Source organism: Nerophis lumbriciformis, linkage group LG23 (genome assembly GCF_033978685.3).
Source record: "Nerophis lumbriciformis linkage group LG23, RoL_Nlum_v2.1, whole genome shotgun sequence".
Taxonomy (NCBI): Eukaryota; Metazoa; Chordata; class Actinopteri; order Syngnathiformes; family Syngnathidae; genus Nerophis; species Nerophis lumbriciformis.
In genome coordinates this window covers 29,878,100-29,899,533 of record NC_084570.2, presented here as the reverse complement: position 1 = coordinate 29,899,533, position 21,434 = coordinate 29,878,100, and the positions used below count along the sequence as shown (strand labels likewise).

The window sequence follows — 21,434 nt, the reverse complement described above, 5'->3', positions numbered from 1 at the left end:
TCACCTCGCTGGGGGGGAAGGAGCCTGAGCTAGTGCGCGAGGTAGAGAAGTTCCGGTTGGATATAGTCGGACTCACCTCGACGCACAGCAAGGGCTCTGGAACCAGTTCTCTCGAGAGGGGCTGGACTCTCTTCCACTCTGGCGTTGCCAGCAGTGAGAGGCGACGGGCTGGGGTGGCAATTCTTGTTGCCCCCCGGCTCAGAGCCTGCATGTTGGAGTTCAACCCGGTGGACGAGAGGGTAGCTTCCCTCCGCCTTCGGGTGGGGGGACGGGTCCTGACTGTTGTTTGCGCTTACGCGCCAAACAGCAGCTCAGAGTACCCACCCTTTTTGGATTCACTCGAGGGAGTACTTGAGAGTGCTCCCCCGGGTGATTCCCTCGTTCTACTGGGGGACTTCAACGCTCATATTGGCAACGACAGTGAAACCTGGAGAGGCGTGATTGGGAAGAATGGCCGCCCGGATCTGAACCCAAGTGGTGTTTTGTTATTGGACTTTTGTGCCCGTCACGGATTGTCCATAACGAACACCATGTTCAAGCATAAGGGTGTCCATATGTGCACTTGGCACCAGGACACCCTAGGCCGCAGTTCTATGATCGACTTTGTAGTTGTGTCATCGGATTTGCGGCCTCATGTTTTGGACACTCGGGTGAAGAGAGGGGCGGAGCTTTCTACCGATCACCACCTGGTGGTGAGTTGGCTGCGATGGTGGGGGAGGATGCCGGACAGACCTGGCAGGCCCAAACGCATTGTGAGGGTTTGCTGGGAACGTCTGGCAGAGTCTCCTGTCAGAGAGAGTTTCAATTCCCACCTCCGGAAGAACTTTGAACATGTCACGAGGGAGGTGCTGGACATTGAGTCCGAGTGGACCATGTTCCGCACCTCTATTGTCGAGGCGGCTGATTGGAGCTGTGGCCGCAAGGTAGTTGGTGCCTGTCGTGGCGGTAATCCTAGAACCCGTTGGTGGACACCGGCGGTGAGGGATGCCGTCAAGCTGAAGAAGGAGTCCTATCGGGTTCTTTTGGCTCATGGGACTCCTGAGGCAGCGGACAGGTACCGACAGGCCAAGCGGTGTGCGGCTTCAGCGGTCGCGGAGGCAAAAACTCGGACATGGGAGGAGTTCGGGGAAGCCATGGAAAACGACTTCCGGACGGCTTCGAAGCGATTCTGGACCACCATCCACCGCCTCAGGAAGGGGAAGCAGTGCACTACCAACACCGTGTATGGTGCGGATGGTGTTCTGCTGACCTCGACTGCGGAAGTTGTGGATCGGTGGAGGGAATACTTCGAAGACCTCCTCAATCCCACCAACACGTCTTCCTATGAGGAAGCAGTGCCTGAGGAATCTGTGGTGGGCTCTCCTATTTCTGGGGCTGAGGTTGCTGAGGTAGTTAAAAAGCTCCTCGGTGGCAAGGCCCCGGGGGTGGATGAGATCCGCCCGGAGTTCCTTAAGGCTCTGGATGCTGTAGGGCTGTCTTGGTTGACAAGACTCTGCAGCATCGCGTGGACATCGGGGGAAGTACCTCTGGATTGGCAGACCGGGGTGGTGGTTCCTCTCTTTAAAAAGGGGAACCGGAGGGTGTGTTCTAACTATCGTGGGATCACACTCCTCAGCCTTCCCGGTAAGGTCTATTCAGGTGTACTGGAGAGGAGGCTACGCCGGATAGTCGAACCTCGGATTCAGGAGGAACAGTGTGGTTTTCGTCCTGGTCGTGGAACTGTGGACCAGCTCTATACTCTCGGCAGGGTCCTTGAGGGTGCATGGGAGTTTGCCCAACCAGTCTACATGTGCTTTGTGGACTTGGAGAAGGCATTCGACCGTGTGCCTCGGGAAGTCCTGTGGGGAGTGCTCAGAGAGTATGGGGTTTCGGACTGTCTGATTGTGGCGGTCCGCTCCCTGTATGATCAGTGTCAGAGCTTGGTTCGCATTGCCGGCAGTAAGTCGGACACGTTTCCGGTGAGGGTTGGACTCCGCCAAGGCTGCCCTTTGTCACCGATTCTGTTCATAACTTTTATGGACAGAATTTCTAGGCGCAGTCAAGGCGTTGAGGGGATCCGGTTTGGTGGCTGCAGGATTAGGTCTCTGCTTTTTGCAGATGATTTGGTCCTGATGGCTTCATCTGGCCAGGATCTTCAGCTCTCACTGGATCGGTTCGCAGCTGAGTGTGAAGCGACTGGGATGAGAATCAGCACCTCCAAGTCCGAGTCCATGGTTCTCGCCCGGAAAAGGGTGGGGTGCCATCTCCGGGTTGGGGAGGAGATCTTGCCCCAAGTGGAGGAGTTCAAGTACCTCGGAGTCTTGTTCACGAGTGAGGGAAGAGTGGATCGTGAGATCGACAGGCGGATCGGTGCGGCGTCTTCAGTAATGCGGACGCTGTATCGATCCGTTGTGGTGAAGAAGGAGCTGAGCCGGAAGGCAAAGCTCTCAATTTACCGGTCGATCTACGTTCCCATCCTCACCTATGGTCATGAGCTTTGGGTTATGACCGAAAGGACAAGATCACGGGTACAAGCGGCCGAAATGAGTTTCCTCCGCCGGGTGGCGGGGCTCTCCCTTAGAGATAGGGTGAGAAGCTCTGTCATCCGGGGGGAGCTCAAAGTAAAGCCGCTGCTCCTCCGCATCGAGAGGAGCCAGATGAGGTGGTTCGGGCATCTGGTCAGGATGCCACCCGAGCGCCTCCCTAAGGAGGTGTTTAGGGCATGTCCGACCGGTAGGAGGCCACGAGGAAGACCCAGGACACGTTGGGAAGACTATGTCTCCCGGCTGGCCTGGGAACGCCTCGGGATCCCCCGGGAGGAGCTGGACGAAGTGGCTGGGGAGAGGGAAGTCTGGGCTTCCCTGCTTAGGCTGCTGCCCCCGCGACCCGACCTCGGATAAGCGGAAGAAGATGGATGGATGGATGGATGGATATATATATATATATATATATATATATATATATATATATATATACGTATCTATATGATAAAAACATATATATATATAGCTAGAATTCACTGAAAGTCAAGTATTTATTTTATATATATATATATATATATATATATATATATATATATATATGAAATACTTGACTTGGTGAATTCTAGCTGTAAATATACTGATTGATTGATTGATTGAGACTTTTATTAGTAGGTTGCACAGTGAAGTACATATTCCGTACAATTGACCACTAAATGGTAACACCCGAATAAGTTTTTAACTTGTTTAAGTCGGGGTCCACTTAAATTGATTCATGATACAGATATATACTATCATATATACTATCATCATAATACAGTCATCACACAAGATAATCATCAGGGTGTATACATTGAATTATTTACATTATTTACAATTCGGGGTGTGGAGGGAAGGGGGGGGGGGGGGGGGGTTAGGTTTGGTTGCTATCATCAGTCATCAACAATTGAGAACAGAGAAATGGATATTGAAACAGTGTAGGTCTGACTTGGTAGGATATGTACAGCAAGTAGTGGACATAGAGAGAGAGAGAGAGAGATCAGAAGGCATAAGAAAAATATCTGCATTTGATTGTTTACATTTGATTAATAACAACAATCCGGGGAGGGTGTTAGTTTAGGGTTGAAGTTGCCTGGAGGTGTACTTTTATTGCGGTTTTGAAGGAGGATAGAGATGCCCTTTCTTTTATACCTGTTGGGAGTGCATTCCACATTGATGTGGCATAGAAAGAGAATGAGTTAAGACCTTTGTTAGATCGGAATCTGGGTTTAACGTGGTTAGTAGAGCTCCCCCTGGTGTTGTGGTTATGGCGGTCATTTACGTTAACGAAGTAGTTTGACATGTTCTTCGGTATCAGGGAGGTGTAGCGGATTTTATAGACTAGGCTCAGTGCAAGTTGTTTTACTCTGTCCTCCACCCTGAGCCAGCCCACTTTGGAGAAGTGGGTAGGAGTGAGGTGGGATCTGGGGTGGAGGTCTAGAAGTAATCTGACTAGCTTGTTCTGGGATGTTTGGAGTCTAGATTTGAGGGTTTTGGAGGTGTTAGGGTACCAGGAGGTGCATGCGTAATCGAAAAAGGGTTGAACGAGAGTTCCCGCCAGAACCCTCATGGTGCTTTTGTTGACCAGAGAGGAGATTCTATAGAGAAATCTCGTTCGTTGGTTGACCTTTTTGATTACCTTGGTTGCCATTTTATCACAGGAAAGATTAGCTTCTAGAATGGAACCTAGGTAGTTGACCTCATCTTTCCTGGTTATAAGAATGTCACCCACTTTTATAGTGAAGTCATTGACTTTCTTAAGGTTGATGTGGGACCCAAACTCCTCCCCTCTTAACCACGCCCCCAATCATGCTCCCCGCCCCACCCCCGACCACGTCCCCGCCCCACCCCCCGACCACGCCCCCCAGGCCCCACCACCCCACCTCCCGAAATCAGAGGTCTCAAGGTTGCCAAGCATGGCAATAAGTCTGTTTATAAAGAGATATTCATCGAGAAGGGTTTCAGGCCCTGGGTTAGAGTTTGACAACAAAGATGTTGTAAATGTGTAAAGTGTGGAGGTTAATTTGTGTCTTTATTACATAAAATATTGATGCACTTTATCTTGGACTCTGGCCTCATCGATTGCACAGCTCAACAATTTCTCTATATTGGTCCCACTTGCCTTTGAGTCAGTCAGATATCAAATCATCATCAGATGTTTGTTGCATCTTAGCAAATTATTAATGGAGTTAAGTAATCAGCAATATAACAATAAATTAGTTGATCTTGCTGACAAATGTCATTAAGGCAGGGATCAACACGGTTTTTCTCTTCCCAAAACTAACAAGGAATAATTTTTATAGACCCTTTTATAGACCCTTTATCTTCTCGTATCTGATGATGTCATTACTAACACCTCATTTGATTGACCAACACATGCCTCTCTGCATTGCTTCTTTCGTATTCGCCACACTTTATGGTTTATTTCCAACATGCTTGCACTTAATATATGACACATCACATGTTTTCTTCAAACAGTTGCTCAAAAGTGAAAACCACTTCACCACTGTAGGGAAAGTGTGTAAGTTAAAAAAAAAAACCAACCTAATGGACTCTTGAATTTTGGGGGCTGTAGCATCACATTCCTGGGCCCCCCATGCACAACACTCCTAAAGGTCCCCACATCCCACTCTAAACCCAACCACGATACACACACACTTGGTATTGCTACGTGCACTAAAAACATATAATTGCATGGTTTTGGTTGGAACCCGGTCTATAAAACACATGTCAAAACTTGTTTGACTTTTTAAAGATGGTATTAACATAATCTAGAACAGGGGTGTCCAAACTTTTTGACTTGGGGGCCGCGTTGGGCTAAAAAATTTTGGCCTGTGGCTGAAAGCCGACTGCATGTAAAGTAACAATAATTTTGTATGTATACGTATTAGGGTTGTCTCGTAATCAATATTTTGGTCCTGGTACCGGTACCAAAATGTATTTCGATACTTTTCAATACTTTTCTAAATAAAGGCGACCACAAAAAAAATCTTACGGTATATTAAACATATGTTTCTTATTGCAATCGAAGAACAATTTAGTCCTTTTATAAAGTAGTGAACGTACTAGACAACTTGTCTTTTCGTAGTAAATAAACAAACAAAGGCTCCTAATTAGTCTGCTGACGTATGCAGTAACATATTGTGTCATTTATATTCTATTATTTTGTCAACATTATGAGGGACAAACTGTAAAAATGTACTATCAATCCACTTGTTCATTCATTTACTGTTAATATCTGCTTATTTTCAGTTTTAACATGTTCTATTTACATCTACACTTCTGTTAAAATGTAATAATCACTTATTCTTCTGTTGTTAAATACTTTACATTAGTTTTGGATGATACCACACATTTTGGTATCGATCCGATATCAAGTAGTTACAGGATCATACATTGGTCATATTCAAAGTCCTCATGTGTCCAGGGACGTATTTCCTGAGTTTATAAACATAATATGAATTTTAAAAAAAGGAAAAAATATTTTGTGACGATAAAACATATTTATGTAATCATAGTAGTATCAACTAGATACGCTCTTGTACTTGATATCATTACAGTGAATGTCAGGTTTAGATCCACCCATGGCATTTGTTTACATTGTGACGCCGGTGAGCTATTGTATCCTCCGACGGTGTGTAGTGAAGCATGTTTAGCTATTCCTCGTCGTCCAGTGATAATAATACTTGTAAGAAAGGTACATACGTGTATGTACCTTTGTATGTATGCATGTGTTTGTGTGCGTTTGTACAAATCATATTAATATAGTGGATATATAATTTATATTATATATATATTATATTATATAACTGGTAAAAGTATAATAGTATAGTATGTTAAAGTTTAACTCCTACCTTATTTACTCAATGACGACCTCCTTAAAGTTTTGTAATCAATCAGAAATATCAGGCAGCTAAAATACACCCAACACGGATAAGTGTGCAGAGAGTGCAAGCAAAAATCTTTATGTGACAAATGTGAGTGTCATCATCTTCCGTTGTGTGTAGTATTATGTACTCACACTATATGATTACGTTTAACCTTGTCCATAGATAACACATGTTGTAAACACCTACATAGCCTATATTCTTCTGTACTTTGTATTTTCCATAAAACTGACACATTTTCAACTTAGATCGGGAAGCAATTATGAGCAAAGACTCTCACAATTGCATGAATTTGTTTTCATTTTTACACTCATGGATCTTATTGTTGTATCTTCTGCCATGCAAAGTTTCATTTTAAATTCAAATAAGTTCTTGTATACAGCTTAGCTCACTGTCGTATCAGTGATGTGCAGTGAGGACCATACTTTGTGGGCCACTGACAGTTTTTTCAACTTTAATTCAGGTGCTCCGAGTGTTTCTTAACCATAGGGCCCATTTTGGGGCCACGAGCTCACCCTGGAGGTCTGCCAAAAAATATCTGTTTCTCAGCTGTAGTCCGTATGCGTCGCAGCGGTAATGGGTTGCAACGCACTTTTCCACCACTTGTGGCAGTAATGACAATCTCAAAACAAACAGAAGAAATCTGGACATAAAGTCATAGAGAACAGTTTCTTCAGTGCACAAATTGTGACCAAAGTGGTGAAGCTGTATTTTCCTTTGCACTTTAATTTTATTGACAGTTTTGTTTCAAAACATACTATATTATTATTAATTTAGTTTATTTATTTTAGCACTACATAATTGAATGCAAAACATTTTTTTATCAGTTATTTATGAGTCTCTTCTTCTGAAGTATTTTTGATGAGTACTTATTTTTCCAATCAGCCTGACCTAAGCCTAACATTTACATGTTCAATAAATAATCTTTGTGATTAACACGCTTTCATATCATTTTACAAGGTTTATCCTGTTAAAATATAATTATTGAATACGTTTAAAATCAAGAGTAAGATTACTAATTCGGTGTTAATATTTGAGTGGGCGCTGGGCCCCTCTGTAGTGGAAAAGGTTAAGAACCTCTGCTCTAACAATGTCAATGCAAGGTGTCATTATGAGGATAACAACAACAACAACATTTATTTCAGGTAAACTTAATGTTTTCAAAACTGCTTATTTCTCTGAAAACCATTTGTCCTATTCTTGTCCAGAAGGCTCTGTTTCTTTGTAAATATCCTCCTTATTATGGCCTTATTGAAATTGTTGTGTTTTGTATTATCATTATAATAATAATAATTATTATTGTGTGGGTTTTGAAGCCTTTTTGAGGCCCTTAACGTGCATGATAACTCACCACATTTCGCAGGCGCGTCAGGTATGCCAACAATGATTCTTTTGGGGGTCCTGAAATCACATTAATCAAGTTAATAATACTAACACAGACACTCGTAAATGTGATACAGCCATTAGCTACTCCTAACGACGCTAGCTTGATTACATTACGATTGCACATACAAATATGGATGAAAACACTCCAACAGACATCACACATGGGACGGTTTAGTAAGTAAGAATGGTTTTAGTTATATTGTAAAACTTACAAACGTTGCTTGGAGTGATGAATGAAGAATCCATACGAGTAGAAACGCTATGGACGATTAGAAGACGGAACGGGATATACTTCCTTCCGGTTTCCAGGCACAAAACAGGAAGTACATTTTCAAACTGCAACTCGTCTAAAAGATGGCGCCATAGCGCAAACAATAAAACATATTTTTCAGTGTTTCTGTCGGGTTTTGAACCTTTTTTGTTGAATACAAAACATTAAAGGAGCCATATGGGATTTCATGTCAAGTCATCATTAAATGACTCTGATATGTCAAAAGGCATTAATAAATCATGTTCTCTTCCAATACGTCTATAACTGATAACAGTAGTTCAGCCGGGATATGCTCATTTCAAAATTAGATTTACAGCCCCAAAATCTTGTTATTGTTTTCATTTCGATGTCCCGCCCTCCACCGTTTGACCAATTAAAAAGCCTGGAGACAGCCAAATCAGAAAGAAAGAATTCCTCATTGTTGTTTGCATATTGTGGACTACATGTACCAAGTTATATGGCAATCTGAAAGGTTTGAAACAGTAGCCTTTCGGCATACCTTGGTAAAATGTCTCCTCTTTACTTTGGGCATACATTAGGCTGCTAAGCATGCTCTACTTATTTTCACCAGTATAACCATTGCTAACGTTGGTTGTAGTTGGTTTTAGTCTTTGCTTTCTGACAATAACCATATGATTGCCATTTGTTGTGATATTGTACGCAGGCATGACCTACTTCTTCCTGAAAATAGCTTCATATCTGTGTTAAATGTGTTGGTTAGAGATTTGTTATTGACAAAACGCTTGTCTATTCAGCTATTATGGTCCCAGCACCTCAACCCCTAGTAAGAGGCAGTGGAAGTTTGAAGTTCCTTGGAGTAGCCCAGTCCATCCAGCTGGATTCGGCTGCGTATCTGGCAACCTCAGTCAGGGAGAGTGAGAGGGGACTACAGAATTTTGACCGTGATTGCTGTACCATTTCTGGCCACATTATTACATATTAAAGTTAAAGTTAAAGTACCAATGATTGTCACACACACGGCACCTTTAAGGCCATCACCGTATAAAAATCCATAAATTAGACGCACTGTTTTATAAGCCGCAGGGTTCAAAACGTAGGAAAGAAGTAGAGGCTCATAGTTAAAAAAATACGGTACTTACAGCATGTGTAACGTTAGAGGTTTCTGGAGGTTTTTTAGAGGGAATTTTAGGCGGAATTGTGTGCGAGCCATTTCGAATGCACAAAAAAGAGAAATACATTTGTGTTCTTGTCTCACATAGGTATTGTGAATGATAGGCAACATTCCCCAAAAAGGGCAGTTCCCCTTTAAGAGGTGCCTTAAGTGCACTCACAGCCTGCTACCACATTGCATCATATACTTTTTCACACATTTTCTACCGCTTGTCTAGTTAAGGGTCACATCATAACAGCCTAACACATCCTAATGATTAGATAATGACACAAACAAATACGGAGGGGGAAAAAAACTTTTAACCTTTGTAACTAATAGCAGTTTCAAAGGTAAAAGCCTTTATGTGTTAGAGGCTTTAAAAGTGAACAAAAGTATGACAATGAACTCTCCCAAGAACAATAAAAGAGCTTAGATGTGTTCATTCAAATGTTGAAATGAAATAAAGAAAACATGTCAATATTATTATGGATTTATGATAAATACATACGGCTTTTTGAAAAGTAGGCATTTATTAAGATAATATGGGAGGTGCTTCACCAGTCATATTATTATTATTATTACAAAACCCAAAACCAGTGAAGTTGGCACATTGTTTAAATGGTAAATAAAAACAGAATACAATGATTTGTAAATCCTTTTCAACTTATATTCAATTGAATAGACTGCAAAAACAAGATATTTAATGTTCACACTGAGAAACAATTTTTTTTTGCAAATAATCATTAACTTAGAATTTAATGGCAGCAACACATTGCAAAAAAGTTGTCACTGTGTTCCATGGCCTTTCCTTTTAACAACACTCAGTAAACGTTTGGGAACTGAGGAGACCAATTTTTGAAGCTTTTCAGGTGGAATTCCTTCCCATTCTTGTTTGATGTACAGCTTAAGTTGTTCAACAGTCCGGGGTCTCCGTTGTGGTATTTTACACTTTATAATGCGCCACACATTTTCAATGGGAGACAGGTCTGGACTACAGGCAGGCCAGTCTAGTACCCGCACTCTTTTACTACGAAGTCACACTGTTGCAACACGTGCAGAATTTGGCTTGGCATTGTCTTGCTGAAATAAGCAGGGGCGTCCATGATAACGTTGCTTGGATGGCAACATATGTTGCTACAAAACCTGTATGTACCTTTCAGCATTAATGGTGCCTTCACAGATGTGTAAGTTACCCATTCCTTGGGCTATAACACACCCCCATACCATCACAGATGCTGTCTTTTCAACTTTGAGCCTAGAACAATCTGGATGGTTCTTTTCCTCTTTGGTCTGGAGGACAAGACGTCCACAGTTTCCAAAAACAATTTGAAATGTGGACTCGTCAGACCACAGAGCACTTTTACACATTGCAAAGTCCATTTTAGATGAGCTCAGGCCCAACGAAGCAGGCGCCGTTTCTGGGTGTTGTTGATAAATGGCTTTCGCTTTGTATAGTAGAGTTTTAACTTGCACTTACAGATGTAGCGACCAACTGTAGATACTGACAGTGGTTTTCTGAAGTGTTCCTGAGCCCATGTGGTGATATCCTTTACACACTAATGTCGCCTGAGGGATCGAAGGTCACAGGCATTCAACGTTACGTGCAGAGATTTCTCCAGATTCTCTGAAACTTTTGATGATATTACGGACCGTATATGGTGACATTTCTAAGTTCCTTGCAACAGCTCATTGAGAAATGTTGTTCTTAAACTGTTGGACAATTTGCTCACGCATTTGTTCACAAAATGGTGACCCTCGCCCCATCCTTGTTTGTGAATGACTGAGCATTTCATTGAAGCTGCTTTTATACCCAATCATGGCAACCACCTGTTCCCAATTAGCCTGTTCACCTGTGGGATGTTCCAAATAAGTGTTTGATGAGCATTCCTCAACTTTCTCAGTCTTTTTTGCCACTTGTGCCAGCTTTTTTGAAACAAGTTGCAGGCATCAAATTCCAAATGAGCTAATATTTGCAAAAAAATAACACAGTTTTCCAGTTTGAAAGTTAAGTATATTGTCTTTGCAGTCTATTCAATTGAAAATAAGTTGAAAAGGATTAGCAAATCATTGTAATCTGTTTTATTTACCATTTACACAACGTGCCAACTTCACTGGTTTTGGTATTTGTAGTTCAATTTAAAAAAACTTGCTGCAGTATGTCTTGTAACTTTTAAACTTTTGGATTGTGGTTTTTGGGTTCTGTTTCCATAGCTGAGATTGATTGATTGAAACTTTTATTAGTAGATTGCACAGTACAGTGCAAATTCCGTACAATTGACCACTAAATGGTAACACCCGAATAAGTTTTTCAACTTGTTTAAGTCAGGGTCCACGTTAATCAATTCATGGTACAAATATATACTATCAGCATAATCAGGGCCGGCCCGTGACATAGGCCGTATAGGCAAATGCTAAGGGCGCCGTCCATCAGGGGGCGCCACGCCGGTGCCACAAATGTTGGAGAAAAAAAAAAAGAAAAAAAAAGTTGGTACTATTATTTCTAAATACAAAAAATAATCCCACGTTAATTAAAATGCAAAGTAAAGCCTATTTAATAGAAATATTATTTGTTACAACATTACGCCCCCTCCCCCCGCACGGTGCGCCCCCTCCCTTCCCGTATCATGACTCTTTTTGGACGTCACCACATCAAAAAATCAACACAAGATGTCAAAACGGCCAAAACTGTCAGGTGCCCAGGGAAGAAAAAAGAGAAAAGAAGAGGAGGAGAAACGAGAAAAGACAGAGGTAGCAGGTAGGTAATGTTAGCCTACATGAAATTATTTGTCTGTTACAGAATGTGATAGTAACCTGGCTTTTTAGCATTAAGCTAATGTTACATGATTCGGCAATTGCTAATCAATAAATAGCTAGTTCTGTTTTAACGTCGGGTTAATATTGTGGAGGGGGCTAAATTGTTATGGAAAATAATAATGTAACGTTAGGTAATTACAGTACTCCCCCCTTACATTCCTTTTGGGACATTTGTATTAGATCTTTTAAGCAGGTGTTTTTTGTTTACATTGTTATTGCCTTCTGGTTAGCTAATGTTTGCCCTGCAGGTAATAGTCACTTTTCCACCCCTTTATATATTAGGTATAGATGTAAGTAAAAAAAAAAAGGTCAAAGACAAAGCTATTCGGGTTCTTGTGAGTATATACACTTCACTGCCGATGTGGGGGGGCGCCACCTAAAATCTTGCCTAGGGCGCCAGATTGGTTAGGGCCGGGCCTGAGCATAATACAGTCATCACACAAGTTAATCATCAGAGTATATACATTGAATTATTTACGTACATTATTTACAATCTGGGGGGTGGGATGTGGAGGGGGGTGGAGGTTGGGGGGTGGAGGGGGTTAGGTTTTGTTGATATCAGCGCCTTCAGTCATCAACAATTGCATCATCAGAGAAACGGACATTGAAACAGTGTAGGTCTGACTTGGTAGGATATGTACAGAGAGCAGTGAACATAGTGAGTTCAGAAAGCATAAGAAAAAGTATATACATTTGATTATTTACATTACATTAGATAACCGTAATGACTAGGTTGGAGTCATGAGGCCTATATCTCATACTCTCACACAGTTATAGTCACTTACAGGAGCAGATGATAAGCGGCCACTTTTTACAACAAGAAAAAAAAAGAAAAAGAAACAAGCCACTGAAGGAAAAACTGCTATTTAGATAACTTGTGTGCAATCTTCTGAAGATTACTTTTAAAAAGTCATGAATTGTAATTACTCGGTACTTCACCAGAAAGTAACTGAATTACTAACGAAATTACTTTTTAATAAAATGTAGTTAATTACTTGGGAAAGTAATACATATGTTACTTTAAAAAACAACAACCTTTAAATACCTGTCATATGCATTTGAGAGATGTTTAATACAAGAGTACAGTGTGGTTTTAAAAGGCGGGGCCTGTTGCCATGTGACGTGTGACATCATCAAAGGTTTCAACGGAGCTGTGTTCGTTAGCTTTAGCAGTTAGCAGCGCACTATGACGCCAGATCTTTTGAATCTTTACACTGGATTGTGTCACCTCTGCTTAATAAAGAGATCGAATGTGCTTCCATGGCTGTCATGTCTTCTTGTCAACAAACAGTGTATTGTTTGGATGGCAAGTTTGTCACTCCAATCATTGATTTGTTGTTCATTACTCCCATCGTGTACGTGTGCGTGTGTTGTTGTCTGCTGTGTCACAGTGCGATGTTGCTTCTTCCTGTTTGATATCGAGTTAATTTTAGTGCGATACTGCTTGTTGCTTTCACCAGTAAAAAGATACTTCCTGCTTTGAACTTGCTGCACTTATGACGCTGTCTTGTTGACATGAAACCACATCAGAAGTAGCGTGCCACATTACATCACGCTATCGCTAACGGCATTGTATCGGACCTAAAAGTAATTATTTTGATTACTTGTTACTCAGTGACGTGCGGTGAGGTTCATGGCTGGTGAGGCACTGACTTCATCACAGTCAGATTTACAAACATACAGTGACGTGCAGTCACTAGAGGCAGGTGAGGCGGGGCCTCACCTGCCATCATGGAAAGAAAAAAAATGTAAAAAGAATTTTTTTTTTTTTTAAATTGTTATATGTATCCAGTGATTATACTATAAAGTTATTTTCCATTTAACTTCACCCGTTTTAGATTATTTTTATTTAAAATCGCTGAATTTTCACATTTGCCGTTCAAATACTGAGAAGAGACGGTGCCGTGAACAGCAGCCAGTTGAGGCACGTCACTCAATTGTGCCTCACCATGGATTGCGGACTCGGGTAACTGCTGGCCTGCTGTGCAGTGAGACCGTATTGCTATATGAATTATATTATACATTTCCATAGTTTAGTTAGCTGAGGTATATAATGTACAGTGTATTTTGTCAACAACTGTATGTGTGTAAAGTATTTCTTGTGCTGAGCGATCATAAAACGGCTGCAAAAGACGCACTGGCTGAGGCTCGCCTCCTGCACCCCCGCCGTAGAATGCACGGCAACCCCTGACGGGAGTGTTATATCAACTAAAGCCCACACTTAAACTTTCCACGTGCAAGATTGAATCTATTTAAAAAAGTTATTTCATAAGAAGCCAAAAAGTGCAAAAACAATAATGTTCGTGTTGGAGGAGTTGTGAATGACTGCAGGGCCACAACATTAGGTACACCTGCAGACTGCAGGTGTACCTAATTCACAACTCCTCCAACACGAACATTATTGTTTTTGCACTTTTTGGCTTCTTGTTAAATAACTTTTGTAACCTATTTTTATGGGCTTTCCTCTTTGTGATGTTAAGTTCCTGTTATGCGCTGTTATACAGTATATGCCTTGAGCTCTTATTTTGAAGGCGCTAAGAGCGGAAGTGATGACACGCTGGAGTGGAGCGGAAGTTTTTGAAAGAAGGTAAATAAAGTGGTCCTCGTGTAAACTGGAGCCTCCGTGTTTGTTATTTTGTAGTTTCATACAGTATAGGCGACATTTATAAACCCTCGGTTACACTTTTTTAAATAGGTTCAATCTTGCACGTGGAAAGTTTAAGTGAGGGCTTTAGTTGATATAACACTCTCGTCAGGGGGTGCATTAATCCAGCACAACAGCGGCTCATGGACTTATTTTATAGAAAAAGGTGAGGCCCTGCCTCACCTGCCTCTAGTGACTGCATGTCACTGTTGTTACTAGTAAAGTTATTATATAACGCCATTAATACGAACACTGCTTGTGTACATATATATATATATATATATATATATATATATATATATATATATATATATATATATATATATATATATATATATATATATATATATATATATATATATATATATATATATATATCATACACTGCGTAGTAAATTACGCATATATTTCATTACGCAAGCTGAGCAGCTGCATATACTGTAGCATAATGTGATGAAATTCAGTTATACTCGAAATTATTCAACCCCCATTTACATTTCTAAATGTGCAAACTCAGAATAGACGACTATTTGGAAGGGCACCTATGATGAAAAAATTTAAGTCCAAATGAAAATACAGCTTCGCCACTTAAGTCATAATTTTTGCGCTTAAGAAACTTCTCTGGGACTTTAGCTCCAGACTTCTTCTGTTTATTTGATGTTGTCACTACTGCCACACATGGTGTAAAAGTGTAGTACAACTGAGCGCTGCTGCGGCCCATGACATTCAACACTCGACTGGCATGTGGCGGCTCAAGTAGATTCCCCAATTTGTTACGTCAGATAAACTGTGAGGAATGGGGCCATATGAATCTCCTTCCTACTGTAATAATAGGTGCCCTTTAAGACGAAAAATAGACTGTTTGTAATATTAGACACGTGCAAAATTGCAAACTATGCATTAGGTTCTACTGTATACCGGTACTAGTATAGTATCGTGGTACTAATGAATCAAAAGTGGTACTATACTCTGTTTGAAAAGTACCGGTTCCCCATGATGGCGTGTTGTCACATCATGACATTGCTGGTTTTACGAGCAGAGGAGCATGTTCGGCAGCACACTGTCACGGAGTACTTACAAGCAGACACAGTGTGTAGACAGAAAAGGGAGAATGGACGCATTTTGGCTTGAAAAGTAAAGATAAAGGTGAAGTTATAACACTGAAACACCCTCAGGAAGAGGTGCTTTAAGACATGGCTAGCTAGCTAGCAGCTAATGTCCATCCGCAGCCGGCAGTGTTTTAGCTACTTCTAAATCACTAATCCTGGCCTCCAAGTAATATTATCACTGCAGGACGAGGAATTAGCTAAACATGCTTCACTACACACCGTAGCTCACAAATATAAATAAATGCCATGGGTGGATCTACACCTGAAATCCACTTTAATGATACGAAGTACAAGAGCGTACCTAGTCGATACTACTATGATTACATCGCTATTTTTTTATCGTCACAAAATCTTTTTTCTTTAAAAAAAAAAAATTCATATTATGTTTATAAAGTCAGGAAATACGTCCCTGGACACATGATGACTTTGAATATGACCAATGTATGATCCTGTAACTACTTGGTATCGGATCGATACCTAAATGTGTAGTATCATCCAGAACTAATGTAAAGTATCAAACAACAGAAGAATAAGTGATTATTACATTTTAACAGAAGTGTAGATAGAACATGTTAAAAGATAAAGTAAGCAGATATTAACAGTAAATGAACAAGTGAATTAATAATATTTTTTTACAGTTTGTCCCTCATAATGTTGACAAAATAATAGAATATAAATGACACAATATGTTACTGCATACGTCAGCAGACTAATTAGGAGCCTTTGTTTGTTTACTTACTACTAAAAGACAAGTTGTCTAGTAGGGCTGTGAATCGTTGGGTGTCCCACGATTCGATCAATATCGATTCTTGGGGTCACGATTCGATTCAAAATCGATTTTTTTTTTTCAATTCAACACGATTCTCAATTCAAAAACGATATTTTTCCCGATTGTAAAAAGCTTTTATAATTGTAAAGGACAGTGTTTTATCAACTGATTGCAATAATGTAAATTTGTTTTAAATATTAAATGAACCAAAAATATGACTTATTTTATCTTTCTGAATATATTGGACACAGTGTGTTGTCAAGCTTATGAGATGCGATGCAAGTGTAAGCCACTGTGACACTATTGTTCTTTTTATTATTTTTTATAAATGTCTAAAGATAATGTCAATGAGGGATTTTTAATCACTGCTATGTTGAAATTGTAACTAATATTGATACTGTTGTTGATAATATTCATTTTTGTTTCACTACTTTTAGTTTGTTCTGTGTCGTGTTTGTGTCACCTCTCAATTGCTCTGTTTATTGCAGTTCTGAGTGTTGCTGGTTTTGGAATTGGATTGCATTGTTATGGTATTGCTGTGTATCGTACCAATTTTAGTATGTGTGTTACCGAAGTCCTGGGTTCAATCCCGGGCTCGGGATCTTTCTGTGTGGAGTTTGCATGTCCTCCCCGTGACTGCGTGGGTTCCCTCCGGGTACTCCGGCTTCCTCCTACTTCCAAAGACATGCACCTGGGGATATGTTGATTGGCAACACTAAAATTGGCCCTAGTGTGTGAATGTGAGTGTGAATGTTGTCTGTCTATCTGTGTTGGCCCTGCGATGAGGTGGCGACTTGCCTTCCGCCCGATTGTAGCTGAGATAGGCTCCAGCACCCCCCGTGACCCCGAAGGGAATAAGCGGTAGAAAATGGATGGATGGATGGATGGTATTGCTGTGTATTGTTTTGTTGGATTGATTAATTTAAAAAATAAAAATAAAAAAAATAAAAAATAAAAAATAAAAAAAATAAAATAAAAAAAGTACATCGATTTTTTAAAAATGAGAATCGATTCTGAATTGCACAACGTGAAAATCGCGATTCGAATTCGGATCGATTTTTTCCCACACCCCTATTATCTAGTATGTTCACTATTTTATTTAAGGACTAAATTGCAATAATAAACATATGTTTAATGTACCCTAAGATGTTTTGTTAAAATAAAGCCAATATTGAAATTTTTTGTGGCCCCCACTAAAAAAAAAAGAGACTGGCTGTATATTTTTTCCAAACCAAGTTTATTAAATACAACAATGTAATGTACAGATATGAGAATTGTCAACATTTACAAGTGGAATGATTTGCATTTACAATATGTAAACTTTTCCCCCCCCTTTAGGCGTGGAGGATCGCGATTCATGCTCTCTCGTGATCACAGGTTCTTCATGGCTTTATCATTTTAACCTGACTAACGTCTGAAGGCAAATCAAAGAAGACTTCATCATCAAAACAGTCCTCGTCCGCTGGAGAAGCCAAGCATGGTAGCTTCAAGACCAGACCGGTCAGCAGCCCACCGACAGTAGAAGCTGCAATGGTGCTGAAGATGGCCGCCACCTGGAACAGAGCCTGCTCCTGCGCCGTGCGCCCCAATCCAGGCTTCAGTCCAGGAATCAGCTGCTGCAACTCCAGGAGCTTTGGATCTCCCTCCGGTGGAGCCCGGTGGGAGAAGATCTGGTACATGCTGGGACCGTACCTCTCCTCCGTGGCCATCAGGATGGCGCAGATCCCCGCCGTGGAGGAAATGAGGCCGGTGAGTCCGTGCAGATTGTGAATGCCGCACTGGTCTTGGATCTTCATGTGGCGTGCCAGAAAGGGGCTGAGGTACTTGTATCCCAGGAAACAAGCCGTGCAGCCCATAATCCCCAAAGCGTAGGCGGCCGACGGAGAAATCATCATGTCCACTGACGCCCCGACTGTCACGCCACCTGCCAGCGTCACGTTCTGGATGTCGGCCATTGTGAGCTTGCCTCGCTTATTAAAGACGGCGGAGAGAGCGAAAGCAGTCAAAGTGGACGAACTCAGACCGATAAAGGTGTGCAGGATGGCTCTGTGTTGGTCGTCGCCTTTAAGGGTGAGGGCGGAGTTGAACGAGGGCCAGAACACCCACAGGAACAAGGTCCCCAACACTGAGAGGATGTCGGAATGGTAACTGGTGACTTCTTTGGCGTGTCCGTCCCTCAAGGCCGGCCGGTACAGCACGAACGTCACCCCCAGACCGAAGTAGCAGGCAAACAGGTGAATCAGAATGCTGCCGCCTGCGTCGTTGATCCGGATGTACTTCAACACGGCCCACTCCACCGCCGAAAACACGGGGATCTCCAGCAAGGCCATCACCAGGAGCTGCACCGGACTGGTCTTCCCGAGCACGGCCCCGAAGGAGATGAGCACCACGGCGCAGGCAAATTCCGCGTACAGCAGGTTGAGGACGCCCAGGTGAATCTGTCCGTGGTGGTAGAACTGGAAGAACCCTTGTATGACGATGGCCCACTGGATGGCGAAGGTGGCCGTGAGAAAGTTGAAGACCATCCCGCTGAAGCCGTAGAATCGGCAGAAGGCCAGCAGGCAGCCGAACCCCACGAAGATCATCACCTGAACATCGGCAAAGTAGGGATAGTCGCGGTACAGGGCGTTGTCCATGGGGTCGGTCTGGTTGTTTTGCAGCCGGGCGTCGGTGCTATCATCGTAGGTGACAAAGATGGCGTAAAGAGCCAGGATGATTGCCTGCAGCACCAGCACCAGCGCCGGCAGACGCACTCGTAAACTTGTCGCAGCGTTCATGGTCGCGAGCTGGTTCTCCAACAGTTGCACTGATCCCCGCATTTATACTCCCCTTTTATCTGATAAGAGCGGCTAATAATGATTAAAGAGCACGCAGGTGACAGATTATTTAACGAGGCATCAACCCTGACGGCTGCACTTTAGTCCTCAAGGACACTTCTGTCCTACACTTCACAGGCTCACATTTTGAACAGATAAAACAGTAGAAGATAAAATACTATATTTATATATATATATATATATATATATATATATATATCATACAGCATTTGTCGAAGTGAAGTTGGCTTATTTGGGTGTAATTAGGCTTCAAATGAAATGGCTCAAATCCTATTTATAATTACATTATTACTATTTTTTAATAAATAATTTATTTTGTTTACAGTCTAATAAAAGAAAATAGACACCAACGCAATCCCAGTTTCACAATACTTAGGATAGAAATGTACAAAGCACAATTCAAAACTAAAAAAATGGGGGGAAAAAATCATATCAACATTAATAATAACAATAATAACATACCATACCAACTTTATTTATAAGGCCCTTTAAAAACAACCACAGTTGAAAAACAAAGGGCTGTACACCACAAACAAGTAAACACACAAAAAAGAACTGCAGGCAAAGGAGAGACTAAAATATATTGTTTAAAACAGAGGTAAAATACATATATATGTACATAAAAAGAGCACATACAAATTATCTTAAGAGCAATTTGTTGGATAAAAGGCAGTTAAAAAGTTAAAAACAGTTTAAACCAGTCATAGTCGTTTTCACTGAGGGCCACATCGCAGTTATGTTTGGCCCCAGAGGGCCGCTAAGTATTGTGAAACTGGTGTCCTTTTTCTTTTATTAGACTGTAAATAAATGATTCATTAAAAATAGTAATAATGAAATTATAAATAGGATACCAACCTTATTTATAAAGCCCTTTAAAAACAACCACAGAGGGCTGTACACCACAAACAAGTAAACACACAAAAAAGAACTACAGGCAAAGGACAGACTCAAATATATAATTTAAAACAGAGGTAAAATATGCACATAAAAAGAGCAGATACAAATTATCTTAAGAGCAATTTGTTAGATAAAAGGCAGTTAAAAAGTTAAAAACAGTTTAAACCAGAGGTGTCAAAGTCGTTTTCACTGTTATGTTATGTTTGGCCCCAGAGGGCCGTTTCTAACGATGAATACTATTATTACACAATTTTTTTTCATGCATTATATTAGTAGATTTTTTTAGAAACTAAAATGTAAAAAAAATATGGTAAATTGCAATAATTTCACCTCAAAATGTAGTGTATATTACTGTACATGGAAAAACAGTACTGCTGTTTTTATGGTTTAAAAAAGGCAGCTCAGTTGCCAGAATGTTACTGTAAAATGTACATTAGTTTTTTTTTACCGTAAATAAAAACATATACAATTTTGGCACATTTGCTGCCAGTTTGTTTTTTGTTTTATTTTTACCGCAAATCAACAACTGTAGATTTTTCGGTGTATTACTGTAAATGCCAAAACGGCACCACAGTTTATTACAGTAAAAAAAAAGTCATGTTTCTTTCATTTAGAGAAAAATGCTGTAAAAACCACAGTAAATTTCACAATTTGACCATGAAATCTACTGCTACTTTTACATTGCACAATTTGATGGATGATTTGCTTTGAAATTATTATTATTAGTATTTATTTCTATTAAAAAAATGGTTTGAATGTTTGATAGTATATTTTTGCATAATTAGACAATATTTAAGTTAACATCATTTGCGATTACATGGAGTTCATATATTTTTTTTCTCCCAAAATAGAAGGAAATAATACATTTAGTAAGAAAAGTGACAGTACATTATTGATACATGTTATTTCCAGGCTTTTGAGGGCCAAATAAAATGACGTGACGGGCTACATCTGGCCCCCGGGCCTTGAGTTTGGACACATGTGGTTTAAACAGTTCAAAGTCTCATGCTGGGTTAAAAGCCAGTGAGTAAAAATGGGTAAGGATTTAAAAACAAATACAATCATTTTAAAATGAACTCTAAAAGACACAGGCAGCCAGTGAAGTAAGGCTAAAACCGGAGTAATGTTAATCAATAATAGTGATTAAAGCCGTTTAACAACAATCAATTACAATACAGAAACAAAATGTATCATTATTATTATCATGATTT

The 21,434-nt window shown here is 40.8% G+C and overlaps 1 pseudogene; it reads right to left on the bottom strand.

Moving 5' to 3' along the window:
* Window positions 1–17,871: 17,871 nt before the first annotated feature.
* LOC133622633 (ammonium transporter Rh type B pseudogene) lies at window positions 17,872–19,266 on the bottom strand (annotated as a pseudogene).
* Window positions 19,267–21,434: the final 2,168 nt, after the last annotated feature.